The sequence below is a fragment of the Triticum aestivum genome, chromosome 7D (assembly GCF_018294505.1).
Source record: "Triticum aestivum cultivar Chinese Spring chromosome 7D, IWGSC CS RefSeq v2.1, whole genome shotgun sequence".
Taxonomy (NCBI): domain Eukaryota; kingdom Viridiplantae; phylum Streptophyta; class Magnoliopsida; order Poales; family Poaceae; genus Triticum; species Triticum aestivum.
Window position 1 is genome coordinate 42,812,052 of NC_057814.1, and position 19,324 is coordinate 42,831,375.

Genomic DNA, 19,324 nt, shown 5'->3' on the forward strand with positions numbered 1-19,324 from the left:
CCACGACGTCCCTTTTTCCTGAAAGAACTATGTGGCGCTTTGGCTCATCGTATGATGTATTCGCTTCCTTATCTTTTCTTTTTCTCGGTTTGGTAGACATGTCCTACACCTAGATAACCTGTGCCACATCATTGGCTAGGACGAACGGTTCGTCAGTGTACCCAAGATTGTTCAGATCCACTGTTGTCATTCCATACTGTGGGTCTACCTGTACCCCGCCTCGTGACAGATTGACCCATTTGCACTTAAACAAAGGGACCTTAAAATCATGTCCGTAGTCAAGTTCCCATATGTCCACTATGTAACCATAATATGTGTCCTTTCCCTTCTCGGTTGCTGCATCAATGCGGACACCGCTGTTTTGGTTGGTGCTATTTTGATCTTGGGCGATCGTGTAAAATGTATTCCCATTTATCTTGTATCCTTTGTAAGTCAATACAGTCGAAGATGGTCCCCTGGACAACGAGTACAGCTCATCACAAACAGTGTTGTCACCTTTGAGACGTGTTTCCAACCAACTGCTGAAAGTCCCGATGTGTTCACATGTAATCCAGTCGTCGCACTGCTCCGGGTGTTTGGAGCGCAGACTGTTCTTGTGTTCATCGACATACGGGGTCACCAAGGTAGAGTTCTGTAGAACTGTGTAGTGTGCTTGAGACCAAGAATATATGTCCCTGCATATTATTGAGTCCCCTCCAAGCGTGCCTTTTCCAGTCAGTCTCCCCTCATACCGCGATTTTGGGAGACCTATCTTCTTAAGGCCAGGAATGAAGTCAACACAAAACCCAATGACATCCTCTGTTTGATGGCCCATGGAGATGCTTCCTTCTGGCCTAGCGCGGTTACGGACATATTTCTTTAGGACTCCCATGAACCTCTCAAAGGGGTACATATTGTGTAGAAATACGGGGCCTAGAATGACAATCTCGTCAACTAGATGAACTAGGACGTGTGTCATGATATTGAAGAAGGATGGTGGGAACACTAGCTCGAAACTGACAAGACAATGCCCCACATCACTCCTTAGCCTTGGTATGATTTCTGGATCGATCACCTTCTGAGAGATTGCATTGAGGAATGCACATAACTTCACAATGGCTAATCGGACGTTTTCCGGTAGAAGCCCCCTCAATGCAACCGGAAGCAGTTGCATCATAATCACGTGGCAGTCATGAGACTTTAGGTTCTGGAACTTTTTCTCTGGCATATTTATTATTCCCTTTATATTCGACGAGAAGCCAGTCGGGACCTTCATACTAAGCAGGCATTCAAAGAAGATTTCCTTCTCTTCTTTGGTAAGAGCGTAGCTGGCAGGACCTTCATACTGCTTTGGAGGCATGCCGTCTTTTTCGTGCAAACGTTGCAGGTCCTCCCATGCCTCAGCTGTATTTTTTGTCTTCCCATACACGCCCAAGAAGCCTAGCAGGTTCACGCAAAGGTTCTTTGTCACGTGCATCACGTCGATCGAAGAGCGGACCTGTAGGTCTTTCCAGTAGGGTAGGTCCCAAAATATAGATTTCTTCTTCCACATGGGTGCGCCTCCCTCAGCGTCATTCGGAACAGCTAGTCCGCCGGGACCCTTTCGAAAGATTACGTGTAAATCATTGACCATAGCAAGTACGTGATCACCGGTACGCATGGCGGGCTTCTTCCGGTGATCTGCCTCGCCTTTGAAATGCTTGCCTTTCTTTCGACATTGATGGTTGGTCGGAAGAAATCGACGATGGCCCAGGTACACATTCTTCCTACATTTGTCCAGGTATATACTTTCGATGTCAGCTAAACAGTGAGTGCATGCGTGGTATCCCTTGTTTGTCTGTCCTGAAAGGTTACTGAGAGCGGGCCAATCGTTGATGGTTACAAACAGCAACGCGTGCAGGTTAAATTCCTCATGTTTGTGCTCATCCCACGTACAAAGACCGTTTCCTTTCCACAGCTGTAAAAGTTCTTCAACTAATGGCCTTAGGTACACATCAATGTCGTTGTCGAGTTGCTTAGGGCCTTGGATGAGAACTGGCATCATAATGAACTTCCACTTCATGCACATCCAAGGAGGAAGGTTATACATACATAGAGTCATGGGCCAAGTGCTGTGATTGCTGCTCTGCTCCCCGAAAGGATTAATGCCATCCGCGCTTAAACCAAACCATACATTCCTTGGGTCACGTGCAAACTCAGCCCAGTACTCTCTCTCGATTTTTCTCCACTGCGACCCGTCAGCGGGTGCTCTCAACTTCCCGTCTTTCTTACGGTCCTCACTGTGCCATCGCATCAACTTTGCATGCTCTTTGTTTCCGAATAGTCGTTTCAACCATGGTATTATAGGAGCATACCACATCACCTTCGCAGGAACCCTCTTCCCGGGGGGCTCGCCGTCAACATCACCAGGGTCATCTCGTCTGATCTTATACCGCAATGCACTGCATACCGGGCATGCGTTCAAATCCTCGTACGCACCACGATAGAGGATGCAGTCATTAGGGCATGCATGTATCTTCTGCACCTCCAATCCTAGAGGGCATACGACCTTCTTGGCTGCGTACGTACTGTCGGGAAATTCGTTATCCTTTGGAAGCTTCTTCTTCAATATTTTCAGTAGCTTCTCAAATCCTTTGTCAGGCACAGCATTCTCTGCCTTCCACTGCAGCAATTCCAGTACGGTACCGAGCTTTGGGTTGCCATCTTCGCAATTGGGCTACAACCCTTTTTTGTGATCCTCTAACATGCGATCGAACATCAGCTTCTCCTTTTGACTTTCGCATTGTGTCCTTTCATCGACAATGACCCGACAGAGATCATCATCATCGGGCACATCGTCTGGTTCCTCTTGATCTTCAGCAGCTTCCCCCGTTGCAGCATCATCGGGCACATCGTCTGGTTCCTCTTGATCTTCAGCAGCTCCCCCCGTTGCAGCATCACCGTATTCAGGGGGCACATAGTTGTCATCGTCCTCTTCTTCTTCGCCGTATTCCATCATAACCCCTATTTCCCCGTGCCTCGTCCAAACATTATAGTGTGGCATGAAACCTTTGTAAAGCAGGTGGGTGTGATGGATTTTCCAGTCAGAGTAAGACTTCGTATTCCCACATTTAGGGCACGGACAACACATAAAACCATTCTGCTTGTTTGCCTCAGCCACTTCGAGAAAATTATGCACGCCCTTAATATACTCGGAGGTGTGTCTGTCACCGTACATCCATTGCCGGTTCATCTGCGTTCATTATATATAATTACGTGTGTCAAAAGTAAGAAAATCAGACAAGTATCTATCTAAAGTAAGAAAATCAGACAAGTATCTATCTAAAGTAAGAAAATCAGAAAGAAGATAAGAACAAGAGGCTCACCACGGTGGTGCCGGTGACGAGATCGGCGCGGGCGATCGGCGGCGGTGAAAACGGGGACGGGGTGTGACGGACCGCTAAACCTAGACAAATCTCGGGAAAAATGGAGCTCCGAGGTCGAGCTTCGAGAGAAGAAAGCTTAACTAGTGTGGCTCGGGCATTTTATCGAACACCTCATGTGCATAGGAGGTGAGCTAGAGCACCCAATGCCCTCCCCCTCGCCGGCCAGCAAAAACCATAGCACTGTGGAGTGCTCTCCTGCGGCGATGGGGTATATATAGGCAACTTATTTGTCCCGGTTCGTGGCAGGAACCGGAACTAAATCCCCCCCTTCTGTACCGGTTCTAGGCACGAACCGGTACCAATGGCTGTGGGCCAGGAGCTCGGCCCATTGGTCCCGGTTCGTGCCTAGAACCGGGACAAATGGATCCAGACGAACTAAGACCAATGCCCACGAGGCCTCGGCCGGCCCCCTGGGCTCACGAACCGGTACTAATGCCCCCCATGGGTCCCGGCTCGTAATGAACCGGGACTAATAGGCTGGCCAGGCTCGAACCAAAGTCCTGTTTTCTACTAGTGTGCCCCAATGTCCCTAGCATCTCCCATCTGTTTTCCGCAGATGGCTCTCTCATTTTGTTCAAGGCAAATAAAGAAAGCGCGGAGCAGATCCAACACATCCTGCGGGTATATGAAGCAAGCTTAGGCCAAACCGTTAACGAGGACAAGTCTGCAGTTCTCTTTAGCAATAATGTGAAGGCCAAGCATAAATATGATGTGACACGTACTTTAGGTATTTCGAAACAAGCTCTTAATAAGAGATACCTAGGTATGCGAATTCATGTGGGAAAGTCAAGATCGAAATGCGTATTGTATTGTTGCCATCGGGGATAAAAAGATGGGGTTTTCATCATATTGCTTGAGATAATTCCTCTACATCATGTCATCTTACTTAATGCGTTACTCTTTTCTTCATGAACTTAATACTCTAGATACAGGCAGGAGTCGGTCAATGTGTGGAGTAATAGTAGTAGATGCAGAATCGTTTTGGTCTACTTGACATGGACATGATCTCTATATTCATGATCACTCCCTTAGATATCGTCATAATTATGTGCTTTTCTATCAATTGCTCGGCAGTAATTTGTTCACCCACCGTATTATTTGCTATCTTGGGAGAAGCCTCTAGTGAAACCTATGGCCCCGGGTCTATTTTCCATCATATTAGTTTCCGATCTACTATTTTGCAATCTTTTACTTTCCGATCTATAAATCAAAAATACCAAAAATATTTACTTTACCGTTTATCTATCTCTATCAGATCTCACTTTTGCAAGTCACCGTGAAGGGATTGACAACCCCTTTATCGCGTCGGGTGCAAGTTGTTTGATTGTTTGTGCAGGTATTAGGTGATTTGTGTGGTGTCTCCTACAGGATTTATACCTTGGTTCTCAAACTGAGGGAAATACTTATCTCTATGTTGCTGCATCACGCTTTCCTCTTCACCGGAAAACCAACGCAAAGCTCAAAGTTGGCGGCGGAGGCTGACGATCGTGCGTCGCAATCGTGGAGGGAGCGGGGCGTGGCGATCGTGGAGGCTGCAGTCGTCGACTATGGGATTGACTCCCGATCGTGGAGTCCTGGTCTAAGGGTTTGAGCCCCGATGGATACGCCGGGCCCATTCATTAATTGTGTTGGCATTTTTCTTAATTTTGTCGCAACTACGTTGATTTATCCAAGTATGTTTTTTTGACTCCGCTAGCTAACTGAACCAAGTATATTATTCTATACAAAAATTGTCATAGCTTCCAAAGTTTATCTTTCAAACAAAGTATGTTTTTTTCCGACTATGCCAACTGGCCCCAAACGTTTTCCACACGCTGACATCACCATCGACAGCATGCACGCCAATTTTCATCCATTTCCGATGCTCGATTCATTTCCTAGGATTTTCCCGGTGAAAACCCTAAAACAGTGGCCGGACGTGACAAAACGTCCATTCGGTGTCCGATTTTGTTCCAACCTTGCGTGGGGGCATACGTTGGCCGTGCCCACATGTCTGCACAGTTTGGTGCAATTGCATGCATGCGATCACGTTACCAATGTGCAACCAGCACCATATCAGTCTGCCGGAGGGGGGGGGGTCCGAAGGAGTTTTTTTCGACTCTGCCAAATGGTTCCAAACATTTTCCCCACGTTGGCACACACCATCGATAGCACGCACGCCAATTTGCATATTTTTCCGACGCTCCATGCATTTCCTAGGATTTTCCCGGTGAAAAAACCCCAAAACAATGGCCGGACGTGACACAACGTCGTTCCGTCTCCGCTTTCGTTCGAACCTTGTGTGGGATCATACGCTGGCCATGCCCACATGTCTGCACAGTTTGTTGCAATTGCATGCATGCGATCATGTTGCCGGTGTGCAACTAGCACCGTATCGGTCGGCGGGGTTCCGAAAGAGTTTTATTTTTGACTCCTCCAAATGGCCCTAAACTTTTTCCACACGCTGGCGTCATCATCGATAGCACACACGCCAATTTGCACATTTTTCCGACGCTCGATGCATTTCCTAGGATTTTCCAGCTGAAAAAACCATAAAACAATGGCCAGACGTGACACAATGTTCGTTCGGTGTCCGATTTCGTTCCAACCTTGCATGGGGGCATACGTTGGCCGTGCCCACATGTCTGCATAGGTTGGTGCTATTGCATGCGTGCGATCACGTAGACCTTGTGCAACCAGCACCGTATCGGTCTGCCAGAGGGGGGGTTCCGACGGAGTTTTTTCTTTCGACTCCGCCAAATGACCCCAAACCTTTTCCACACGTTGGCGTCACCACCGACAACACCCACGCCAATTCGCATATTTTCCCGACGCTCGATGCATTTCCTAGGATTTTGCCGGTGAAAAAACCCTAAAACAATGGCCGGACATGACGCAACGTTCTTCGGTGTCCGATTTCATTCCAACCTTGCGTGGGGGCATACATTGGCCGTGCCCACATTTCTGCACAGTTTGGTGCGATTGCATGCATGCGATCACGTAGACCTTGTGCAACCAGCACCATATCGGTCTGTCGGAGGGGGGTTCCGAAGATGTTTTCTTTACGACTCCGCCAAATTGCCCCAAACTTTTTCCACACGTGGGCGTCACCATCGGCATCACGCACGCCAATTTGCATATTTTTCCAACGCTTGATGGACTTCCTAGGATTTTCCAAACAATGGTCGGACGTGACGCAACGTTCGTTCGGTGTTCGATTTTGTTCTAACCTTGAGTGGGGGAATTCGTTCGTGCATTCTTTCACACACATTTTTTTTATAAAATGCAACTACCAACATTAGCAAAGAACAAACAACATTCCATAATTATTGAAAGCAACAACATTTCATTCATATTTAAAATATTTTACATAGATTTTCTGAACGAAATTTTACATTTCAAATTAAAAATAACGAAAAACAAACTAACTACTCATCCTCGCTGACACACGAGTGCGCCTACCGGCACCGCCGTCTTCCCCACCGTCGGAGTTCGAGCCGTCCGAGCTACCGAAGTGCGCTAAAAATTCAGACGCGCTACCACACTGCTGCGCTAGCAGTTCGGTAGACTCCCTCATCGCCCGCCAGTACCCCGGCTCGTCCAGCGGGTCCCTCGGGTGAACTAACTCCGCCGGCGGAATCCAACCCGTCTCCGATGTCGAGTTTCGGATTGTGCGAATCAAACCCGGCGATTCCAACGGGTCGCCCTCCTCTTGCATCGCGGCCAGTACTGGCGGGACCTGAAATTGGGGTGCGGTGGCGTCCGCAGCCTATGCGGCGAGAGGATCGGCCGGGGCAGACGCACGAGTGCGCCTACCGGCACGCGCCTGCACAGGCGGGGCGGCAAGGGGCGCGAGGGCGCGTTTGGATCATCTGCGCAGATGCCGCGAGACTTGTAGAAAGCGACGACGGTGTCGAAGTCGCGGCCTTCCCAAAAACTACGGTGACCTTCAGGGTTCCACGGACCAGGTTGTCATGGGCCCGGCGTCGCATAGCCGTCGGAGGTGATGTGCCACCCGTGCGCTAGGTGGCATGACGGCGGCACGGGGATGCCATGGTGGTATATGTCCACCGTCTACGGCCCCGTTAGGCTTGACGACCACAAGCCGGCCGGTGTGGCACCTCCACTGCGGCTGCCGACGGTGCCGCCTCCATCGCGGCTGCCTCCGGCGCCGTCTCTTCCTCGGCGGCCGCTGAATCACCGCATCCGAAAACAATCGCTTCCATGTGGCATGGCGCGGGAGAGAAGATGTGGCGTCAGAAAAAATTGACGTAGGGGTAGGGGAGAGGTGGCATCCGAGGGCGCTTATATAGGCGCACGACCGAGGGTGGCGACTGCCTGTGGGCGAGTGTGAGATGGAGTTGGCACGCCGCCTGCCAGGGTGGGGGTGAGGTGGCATGCGACAGCGGCAGCGTGGCGCGCCGGCCTAGGGCGGCAGCAATTCAGCGGGCGTCATCAGGGCGCGGCGGGCCAGGGCGTCAGCGGGGCGCGGCGGGCAAGGGCGCCAGCAGGTCAGTGGGCGTCAGCGGGGCGCGACGGGCGAGGGCATCAGCGGGGTGCGGCCGGCGTGGGCGCCAGCGGGTCAGCGGAGGCGCGGAGGCTGAGGGCGCCAGCGGGTCAGCGGAGGCGCGGCGGGCGGGGGTAGGCCCAGGGTAGGTGGCAATCGGGGGCAGGCACGGGGTAGGTGGCGAAGGCGCGTGCATGCAGGGCGCAGGCGGGGCAGGTGCATGCATGCAGGCCGCGGTTAGCTGGTCATCCAGCGCCGGTCGAGCGTCGTCCAGCCGAGAAAAAAAAACCGTACGTGTATATGTACCAGCCGGGGGCAGGCGGGGCGGACTTTTCTAAATATGTCAATCGTACCCCTGATTATGAAGAGGTATCGTGCGATTTGGGCCATCCTTGTATTCAGGGGGGTGGGTGTACCGAAGCAAAAGTGCATGAAAAAACGCAAAATATATTATTCATGTTTCGGTTTCTTTCTTGCATTTTATTTCTTTCCCCTCTCTTTCTTTCCCATGAAATTTTCGGCTTGTCGAAGCCTTTGCCATGTACTTTCTAGGTTGTTGCATGGGCTCCACAATATTCAACCAAGCAGACCCAATGTTGATTAATTGAGCATTTGTGTGCATATATATTGATGCTCAATCTTCACCCAAGTAGAATTCAAGTTCTGTTGGGCGACCTATGAATTTCTATAGCTATGAAATAAGACTGGGATGAGAAAGGCAAAATATCCGGTAGCGCAGATCTCGAAGAGACAAGAACATAAGTAAGGAATAGGAGACACCAAGAATATTTGATGGCCTCTAATGTGTCCTTCGGTCTGAAGATTCTCAAAAGCTGGACCCAAAGCCAGAATCTGTAGAAGGCTTACTCGCCGACATAAGTGGTAGAAGAAATTCGGAGGAACAAACTCCTTTGTGTGCTTGCTGCGACAACAGAACAAAGTAATGTGCCCGCAACTGGGAATCTAATGTTCACAAATCGGGTTTTGTATTGCCAACTTGCAAAATCCCTGGCCCAGACCTCTCGAGTATGTGATTGTCAAGTCCCAGTTGATGAGACGGTTAATTAGCAGAGGCAAGCATACCATACAAGACCAAGCATATGTAGCACAACAGATTGTAGCAGCTAGTTAGCAGAGTGCGGCCGTCATGGACACGGTGATTGATGGTCACTGCTATCTCAGGAGTGTCTGTTAGCTCATGATCTGTCCCAGAAAAGGTTTTATATTCAGGCTTATCTCGCAATACAACTATATACGTTGATATGAGAGGGTAGTAGGGCCTCCATCTGCACAGGAACATGGTCCGCGTGGATTAAGATGGTTGGAGTGTATGTTCCTTTCAAGCGTGTGATGCCAAGACTTTTCGAGCCCATGTGCTTCAGAGGAATGACAGGCTTGTTGGTTCTAATGCAAATTTTGGCGCTTGCACGTCTGTTGATAACCTGCACCAGCTGCCACCATGTGCACCCACTCATTTCTCCTAGTTAGCAAAGCTCATGCATAACCTACAGTCACATAGATCTTAATAGGATGATTCAGTAACTAGTATCTTTTTAGTAAGTAGAAATCCACCATTATCGTCTTGCTCGTGTTGTTGAAGAGTACATGTCTTGGTAAGCCGGCTTTTTCCTATTTCAATTCTGTTTTCCTGAATCAAGGTAGTCAACGAGGCACCCAAGGTCCATTGAGTCTCTTCCATTGAAAAATATATGTTTGTTCAGTTGTGCATTTGCCGACTAGCCGAGTGCGACCGAGATTCAGTTCATAAAGTATGTGCGATCCTAGGGGATCAACAATTTTCTTTATGTCAGCCGTGCACATTTGACAAGCTCGAGGATGTTGTGATGTCTATTACACGTGACACTCCATTCCGTGTTGCTTCACATGACCCTATCCTTTTCTTCCAATAGAGATTAATTGTACTTTCAAATAGTGATGGCTGCACATCAACTAGAAACAAAGAGATAATATTGTCGTATAACATTCTAGAGAGCTAGTAGATAGCTAGTGAGCAATGGCACCTGGCGAGGCCAATGTGATGCGAGCCCTGCTGCAATGAGTAATGGTGGTGCTGGTTATAAGTAATGGTGGCGCCACTTAGTCCTAGGACACACGACATAATTGTAGGTACCAACTCTAGGAGTAGTCTGGTTCCATAAAAAGAAGATGCATTCCAGCATGTAGGACACAAGACACTACCGATCACTTGGGCTAGAATACTATATTGTGTTGTGTGTGGGTATGTATACCACTCCATCGATCCTCCCCCAAACACGTAGTAGCATAACTCTACAAGGTAGCACCCTTTGTGCTCTTTACAAATAGTGTACTTCTTGAAGAATAGAGAAATGCTAGTGGCCTCGATAGAAGAAGCATATAGGAATAGGAGGCAGCAGGAACGAGAGGACATTTGCTAATTGTTGCTAATGGCCACACGTGATTTGAGTCCGCACTCGTCTGTCTGATGCCAGTATAGTGCATGTCTGACATACCGGTAGCGTATGTCCACACATATTCAGTTATTAACTGAAATCCTACTGGAATGTAATGACAAGCTGAACTAGGCGTCCTGGTGTTTCCCAAGAGATCATTATTACCTCAAAAAAGAAAAAAATACAGGACAAGTGCCTCGTGTGCTTCTCCTCAACCAACCAGCTACCTAGGGATTTCCTTGACCAGATATGGCAATGAAATCATTAATCTAAGTCCACTCCCAATATGTTATGTCTCTTAGTACGGTCTCTTATGACATGGTAGATATTTAAAACAACAATGCATTGTATTTTAGTGTTGTATCTAAATGAGTGTTCATTTGTACAAACTTTGTCTCTTTAATTGAAAATAGGGGGGAGACCCTTGTATTCGGAAAAAAGAGCATTCATTTAACTCATTATAGGATTAGACTTGATTTCAACCCAGTTTGTGTTTCTTCACACGCACAACCTTCTCAAATTTGTGGCATGCTATATAGAATCATATATGAAAACATACTAAAAAGACACTTGATGGGATTGCTATGCAATTGGCATTTCCCTTTGCTAATTTGATGTTCTACATGACATCTTTCTAGGATCATTTTAGCCTTCTTTTCTTACCCTTGTTGTACTGTATCATTTGTCATGGTCATAAAGTAGTTGAACCGGTGATTATTCTTTCTTAGTTTAACATTTCAGCTTTCTTGCATCGTTTGACAATAACAATAACAAGAGACACAAAGGAAAATGTTTGTAGAACAATGAATTTGTTAACTGCATGAAGTTTTGAAATTTTTCGGTAAAAACATCGTCATGCTTAGACCCATCAAATACAAAACCAATTGTCATTGAAACAAATACTAAATACATCACACGTTTTTTTTATTATTGTTCAAATTTGCTTTCTCCGGCACATCCAGGTGTGCTTCTAGCAAGAAACAAGTATCACCCTTCTCCAGCACATGTGACTTATCCTCTTGCATTTATTATCCCAACCAGCTATCACCACGTGAAATTGTTTTATTGTTCTTCTTGTCTCTCTTAGTTTCTTCCATTGCCACGACATGCTCCTGCCTCGATCCCCTGGTTATTCTCCAACCAAATTACTGATACCAATGTATTCTACTTATTGACAAGATTTTCCATTTTTTGTGGTTTATGGAGGTTTTCCTTGCCTCCTCACTTCTCTCTTCTTCTTCTTTTCATTTCTCGATGGGGAGTACTTGCAGGGTATCTCAGGGATAGCTGCGTGGCTTTGGAGCCACATGTTCACTTATTAATTGAAAGCCTATTGGAATGCAATTCCAAGATGAACTAGTGGTCCTATGATTTCCTAGGAGATCACTAGCACCTCGAACAAGAAACAATCCAGGACAAGCGCTGAGTACATTCCTTCCGATCAACCAACCAGCCACCTAGCGATTTCCTTGTCAAGATATATGGGGCGATGAGATCATTAACCTAGGACCACTCCCAATGCGATGTCTTTTAGTGTGGTCTCCTATGACTTGGTAGATATTTAGATACAATGATGCATTGTATTTTAGTGTTGTATCTAAAGGAACATTTAATAGCAGAAACTTTCTTTTTAAAATAGAATTCAGTGGGAAAACCATGCAGAAAAAAGGAGAATTCATTTAACTGATTTTGATATTACACATGCATTCCAACCTAGTTTGTGTTTCTTCTCTTCACACGCACAACCATCTAAACTTTGTGTCATGCTATATTGAGTCATATATGAAAAAAATACACATGATTGGATCGCTAGGTGATGGCGGGATTGCTTAGGGGTAGGCCCATGCCAAGGATTCAACCCAACAATTCCTGATGGCTTCAGTCTCTCTCCGAAGAAACACTTGGCTTGGCCAGCATCGATACGCCCATCTGGCCAAACATTGCAAATCCACCAGCCGCCACTGCTTCACGGCTCGAGGTGATGGTTGCGTAGCTACAGAAGAGGGCAACGGACACCTCTATAGGGGTCGCACCCTCCACCATCCACTTAAGAATGCACTATCGGTTTACTTTTAGATCTACAAAGGAAAGTTGGAGAGAGCGCACAGGGCTGTAGGTAGAGCATGGCGCGACCATATCTTAGCAACCACATGGCAAAAATGAGGTCTCGTGGAGATACCGTTGGGGCCCATGGGGTGGGGGCAACGAGTTAGTCGAGGAGGTTTCAGGGCAGTAGTGAAGGGCACAGATAAGAAAGGTGATGCATCGGCTGAGAGGAGAGGCGGCATCGAGGAGAGGTCAAGCTGGCTCACCATGGTACTGGGAAGAGGTCGACCGTGAAGGACGAGGTGAGGTGGGAGGAGAGGAAGCGGCTACCGTACGCTAGAAATTCAGAAGAGAAGGACGAGACGAGACTAGGAAAAGGAGGTGGTAAGCACGGGGCTTGAGCCTTGAGGACGGAAGACGTTTTGTAATTAGGTTTTATTGCTTGGGTCGTCCACAACGTTGTCCCACACGTAAAACCAAAGCAAAATCATCTTGTTTGGTGGAGCCATGCTAGCCACACATGGTATTCACTTGTGAACCATTTCTAAGTGTGTCAAACAAACTAGTAGTCGACCGAATGCCGACAGCAAAAATTGTACAAAACTAAAGTACTCGGATGACACGACAAGACTAGCGCATGCAACTGCCGATCAAATGGTTGGTACTCTAGTATCTTTCAAAAGAGAAATGTTTGTTGGACAAGGATTAGAGGCATATGGGCATGGAGTTTCTTTTCTACCCTGGAGCACAAATGCATGCATGGAACAGGAAAATTAAAAAAAATAAAGAGCTTCCAAAATTTCCTTTTTTTCTGAAACAAACATTGTTGAATTATCTTCCTGTGTAAAAGAAATTCTGATGAAATCACATTAGTGCAGGTCTGGGAAAGAAATAACAAAATCGATGCTCCAAAAGGACTATTTTTAAAAGGATTATCTAGTGCTGATTTGTTATTTTTGTTTAGACATCCATGAGGTTGTTTCATCACAAAATTTGCATGCATGTAATTAAAAAACCAAGCAATGTTTGTTATCAGACAAAATCAGATACTTTTGAAAATAAATATATTCTTTTTCAGAGTTTACTGTTTACGCCATGTGGAGCATCTGAGCTCAGAATTAAAAGACCACTTGCGATAATTGTACAATCTTTACTCATCTAATAAATTTCCCGTGATTGTGCACCCATATACGGTACTTCTCCATCTTCACTCAGGTATACCTAGTCATAAAATCCTCTCCATAAACGTAGTGGACGAAACACACATTTCTACTACTCTCATTCGAATAGGCCACGGATGAGAAGGTAGGGGGAGCTACCTAAAGGGATGGAGAGACAAGATTAGGACAAAAAAGGTCTATAAAGAACATTATTGAATAAGAGGCACCCAGAATGAGAGAATGGGTGGAAAACATTATGTAACATCGTGCTCTTAAGGCAGCCCCATAGAAAGTTGTTCTTAATCACAATGCTAGAATCCATTACATCCCCTCAATCTTTTTTTATCAGCAAGGGTACCATCACTATCCTTCCAATTCCAACATTGCCATCTACACCACTAGAAGTACTGATGGTCTAGATCAAATCGGCAACAACTACCAGAAAAATAGACACTAGTGTGTATTTCCTAGTAGTGTGTGTTGTAACAAGAGAAACCCAGTAGTGACTTAGCTATAGCTAATGGGCTTCTGCCTTGATCTTGCAGTACCATAGTAGTAGAGTTGTGTACAACAAGGTGGGCTTCAAGGTTGTTTTCTTGGCTTAGCCCACAAGCCCAAGCATTGAATTTATTTACCCACTTGAAATCCACATTACCACTACTAGCATCTTTTTGTTTTCTCACAAGGTTGAAATCAGCGCCAATAATAACATGTCCTGACATATTAGAACAATCACATGTAATTCGGAAATAAAAGATTGCTTTCCTTCTTCACAAGGGGAGCCATATGATGTTGTAAACCTAATGACCAGGTAATTCCATTTGTCTTTAACTATTCCAGTAACAACAATCTCCCAGCTAATTGTTTCGAACATATCAACATTCACTCCAACCAAAATGTCATTTTTTTTTGCTAGACCACATTTTAATCTTCCCACGGACCATCAGGTTTTGCTGGATGGTGAGGTCTTTTCCTTTGTCCACTGTGTACTTGCCCGTGTCAATTCTCATGCTTTGTCTCATGGGTACCCCTCAGCCCCCATATCTTCGTTTTTTTACTTCCCTTCTTTGAGAGCACCATCTACGGATCTACCAGCAAAATTGCCCCAATTACATGAAGCTTGTCAAAGGTAGGCAATATGTCTTGTATTTATATGAAGCTTGCCCCAATTACGTGAAGCTTGTGGTAAATGCACAAATTTGTCTGGCTCAATTTGTCTTATTGAAGCCGGACCTGCGCCAAGAGAGCGCCAGCATTCAAATTATACCGGGCATCTGCATTTCCCTCTAATTTTGAGGGAAACTAAAAAAAATTCTTACAACACACTCCCTCCGTACATAAATACAAGACTTTATAACTTTTCTGAATTGGATGTATCTGTTCACTCATTTCAGTCTGTATGTGATTTATATTGAAATATCACAATATTTTATATTTATGAAGGGATGTAGTAGCAAAAAGGAGACATGGAAAGAGGGAAAAAATAGAGAAGTGCCCAGAGTTGAGAGTTGAACTCTGAACTCCGGGAAAAGCTAGCCTGCCCATTTCAGTCAGTTAGTCAATCGATCATGTGCTTTTCATAGTGCATGCCGTCATCCCCCGCCCCGTGCCTCTTGTCTCCCTCCAGCTATTCTCCCTCGCCCCGTGGCCACGTATTGTTCGTTTGTACGAGGCTGTGGCCGGTGCGCGTGCTGCCGGCCTCCGTGGCCGACCTAGCGCGGGCTGCTGTTGCCGTATACGCCTCTGAGGGCCGCAGGCCGCCACTCCCCGAGGACGACAGTGCCACGGACGCGCCCGCGCATGGTTCGAGCTACATCTTTCCGAGTACGCCCTCGACGGTATGTAACAACTAAGAGGCAGGCCGCGTACTTCTTCCTTGATCCATTTAATCTTCAGACCTGAGTTAATCAAGCTTCCATTATGGGCGCAGCTCTGTACCCAGAGGAGAAGGTGGTGGACCTGGGGTGCCGCAACTCCTTCCTGTGCGCCACCAGGAGCACGCGGAGATCAGTTCATCATCATCTGCTTCATCGCTCATGAGTGCGATGCCTTCATGTCTGAATGAAGTAGCCTGCCTGTAAACTGGTTGGAACCAGAATCAGAAATCCGACGCATGCTCTTGGCCCGGAGGAGAAGGTGCTGGACCTGGGCTGTCACAACTTGTTCCTCTGCAGATCCTCTGCATCTTCACTCATCAGTGCCATGTCTCGATGTCTGAATGAAATAGCCTGCCTGTAAACTGGTCGGAACCGTTCTGTGCAGTGTAGCAGACGTTCTATCCTTTTTCGATATCCGTAGAAGGGCTTAATCCCCGACATGAGTGGTACAAGAAATTCAGAGGAACGAACTGCTCCATATGCTAGCTGCAACAGCACAACAAAGAAATATGCACGCAACTAGTAGCAATCTCTTTTGCACATATCAGGTTTTGTATTGCCAACTTCTAAAAAGTTATGGGCCAAATCTCTCAAGCTAAGTACCAGTTGATTATGGTCAATTAGCCGAGGCAAGCAAACCATATAAGACCAACCATCCGTAGCACGGCATCATCTCGTAACAGCAAGTTAGAAGAGCTGGTCACGTAGATCTTAGTAGGATGGTTCAATAAAGAACGGCGTTTTGGCTCTCGGCCTTCAAAATTCGAAAATTTCGGCTTCAAAAAAAATCTGAAAAACTTCGTACAAGTAAACAAGGGTGTGAAGCGTATGTATGTAAAACTTCATGATGAAATATGTTGAAATGCGACCTGTACAAAAAAGACAAATTCATGGTCCGGAAGAATGAATAGTATCATGTGTTGAAAAAGCCTCAGATTTGTCTTTTTTGCATAGCCCTCATTTCAATGTATTTCATCCTGAAAATTTACACACGTGTGATCTATGCCTTCATCTATCTCTGTATTTTCTGATCAAAATTTTTTGAAACGTAAAAATATGAATTTTCATGAATTTTGAATTTTGCTTTTGGAGGCCTCCATGGAGCTTGGCCTCCGAGGGTTCAATAACCCAATATATTTTTGTAAGATCTTGCACGTGTTGTTGCAGAGTACATGTTTTTAAAATCCCACTTTTTTCTTAATTCCACTTTTTTTGCTGAATCCACAGAGTCAAAACAGCACCCAAGTCCATTGAGTCTTTTCCATTGAAAAATAAACGTGTGTTCAATTGCCAACTAGGAAACTAGCTGAGTATCCCGCATCAGTACAGGAAAATCCTGTTTTCCCATGCGTTAACCTATAAGCCGTGGGCTATTTTTTAGGGACTCGACATAAGTTTCTTTAAGCCAAGTGCGGAGGGAATAACACCCAGCAAACAAAATGCTCTCGCCGTAAAGTATCCAGTAAGTCGAGTGGTCCCGAAAAGCCCTCGGCTTACATGAGCTACACGACATATGCACAAAAAAGATCTCGGCTTATAGTGCACACACGACAAAGGTATCTGCCACATGTCTACAATGGAGGTGGTTGACAGCGTCGGAGCCGTGTGCCCTTTGAGAGCACTCGGCTTATATTTTCGCAAATATTTTCTAAGCCTATTTTTTAATGCAAAATGGTTTATAAATCATTTCCCTTCTTTCTCACCCATTTTCTTCCTATTAGTTCCATGGGTCTTTTTTTCCGGTGCCCTCAATTTCTCTATCTCTCTCTATTTACGTCCACTTTAATATTAGGATCACATGAAAAGAATAAGTTGTTGTGTCCCTTATTCATGCTGTTAGATAGATGCCTCCGTTGGTGGGTATAAGTCCAAAAATATGTACCCCTACTTTTTGGCCGAAAATGCACATGCCTCACAAACACGACAATAACGCAAAAAACTTCAGGGTTTAGGGTTTGTCATGTCCAAAAAGTCCAGAAAAGTTTAGCGACCGAAAACGCTCTTGTCTCACAAACGCGATAGTCCCGTGGGAAGGTTCTGCACCTGCATTGTTGTAGCGGCATGTGGTGACACGTGGCCGTTAATACTCGGATGCCATCATGTTACTTTATTAAACCGAGTAACTCGTATAAAAACTCGGCTTGTATATATACCGTGTTTTTTCGCCACAATACCTGGCTTATACACGATAAGCTGGTTCACTGTAAGTCCAGAAAGGCTTAGCGGCCGAAAACGCTCTTGTCTCACAAACGCGACTGTCCCGCGAGAAGGTTTTGCATCTACATTGTTTTAGCGGCATGTGGGGCACGTGGCCATTAACACTCGGTCGTCGTCATGTAACTTTATTAAACCGAGTGCCTCGTATAAACACTCGGCTTATATATAAAGCATGTGTTTCTTGCCACGACACCTGGCTTATACCCGATAAGCTGGCCCACTGTAAGACGCGTACCATAAGCCGAGTGTATTAGGTACACGGCTTACAATTTTTTTCCTGTAGTGCATGCAATTTGTAAAGTGTGTAGGATCCTGAGTAACTAGGGATTTTCTGATGACTATCCTGCAGGCAAATCGTGATGAGCTCGCGCATGCTGCATGACAGTCCATTCAGTGTTGGTCTACATGGACCTTTCATTCTCTTCTTCTCTACTTTCAAAAAGTGGCAGATGCACAGTAGAAACAAAGAGAAAAAAAAGTTCTGCGAGATAGCTGACATATAGCTGGTAGAAATGGCACCTAATGAGCCCAATGTGGCGCGGCCTCCTGTTGCAGTGTGTATTGGAGGTCCCGTGTAGGCCTAGGAAATGCGACATAATTGTTGGTACCAACTATAGGACTAGTCTCCTTCCATAAGAAGGAGATGCATTCCAGCATATAGGACACAAAGCACTACAGATCACTTGGGCTAGAATATATACTATGCCACGTTGTGTGTGGTCAAGATGACACCCTTTTATACTCCTTACAAAATGGGCCACCTTTGAGAAACAAAGTGAATCTAGTGGCCACGGTAAAAGAAGCATTGAGGAATACGAGGCAGCAGGAACGACATGACACTTGCCAAGTGTAGCAAACAGCCCCACGTGCTTTTAGTATGCACTTGTATGAGTCCCAGAGCTGGACTGTCGCAGCTTCTTCTTCACCTTCAGCTTGACGCAGAGCGCAGATCATCCTCTGCTTCTTTGCTCATATGTGCCATGTGTGAGAAAAGGCTAGAAGCGTATAGGCAGAGACGTGTTCAGGTTATGTTGATAGAGACGTACAAGAGGTGTAGGTTGTTACAGACTTGATCCTTTGGTAAGGCTATACATCACATAAGGAGGAGTCCGTGACAACCTACTCAATCAGAACACGTGCACATCTCAAAAACATGAGGTTTAAGATTCCCCCTCAATCAGAACTATCTAAGTTGAGATTGTGCCAAAATGGCTCTAACTATCGAACCATGAGAGGTTTGGTGACTCCATGTGCTTCGTGTTAGCATGAAAAATAGGATTATAGTAGATATATAAGTGACACCAAGAATATCACACCAGAGAGAGGCTGATTTGGGATGTTGCACGCCCAACTCTATCAAAAGATTCCGAACTCAAATAATCGCTGCAGTAGGATTAGCAAGTGACTTGTATTCAACTTCTGTGCTTGAGCGTGACAAACTTGCTTGTTTACATGCACTGCATGAGACAAGATTACTGCCAAGAAAAACTGCAAAACCACCGGTCGACCTTCTATCATCAAGACAACATGTCCAGTCTGCGTCAGAAAAAGCACCGGCTAACATGCAAACAGCAAAGAAAACGTTTGACCGCTGTCCAATGTACACTAGTAGGAGCCTACAGGTACTGACAAACTTTATTGATTAAGAAAGAAATATCACTTCTAGTAAAGGTCACATATTATTGTGCACCTACAATATTGG

General features: G+C 46.0%; 1 pseudogene; it reads left to right on the forward strand.

Annotated features, from left to right (window-relative positions):
• Positions 1 to 12,512: 12,512 nt before the first annotated feature.
• On the forward strand, positions 12,513 to 15,568 carry LOC123170729 (uncharacterized; annotated as a pseudogene).
• Positions 15,569 to 19,324: the final 3,756 nt, after the last annotated feature.